Raw genomic sequence first — 301 nt, 5'->3', positions numbered from 1 at the left:
CTCACCCCAGTACAGGAAGTGATCGTTGTTGACGACACGGCCGCTGAAGTCGGACTGTCGGAAGAAAGGCAAAAATTAGTTGGTTTTTCACTGCGAGAATAAGAATGTATTTATTTCAACTCACCTGACTCAGCACCGAGATGTGATCGATCGCGTAGTCATCTGTCTTGGGACGAACGAAGCGATTGCACAGGCAGGATTTTCCCACCCCCAGCTGGCCCTTATCTTTTTCAACACCGGACAGTCCGACGACGGCCACATTGATCTGTTTCATTATCCGTCTCTAGCGGTGTTCAGATTC

The sequence above is a fragment of the Topomyia yanbarensis genome, chromosome 1 (genome assembly GCF_030247195.1).
Source record: "Topomyia yanbarensis strain Yona2022 chromosome 1, ASM3024719v1, whole genome shotgun sequence".
In the NCBI taxonomy this organism is placed as follows: Eukaryota; Metazoa; Arthropoda; class Insecta; order Diptera; family Culicidae; genus Topomyia; species Topomyia yanbarensis.
The sequence above is the reverse complement of the archived record's forward strand: the minus strand, read 5'-3'. Positions refer to the sequence as shown.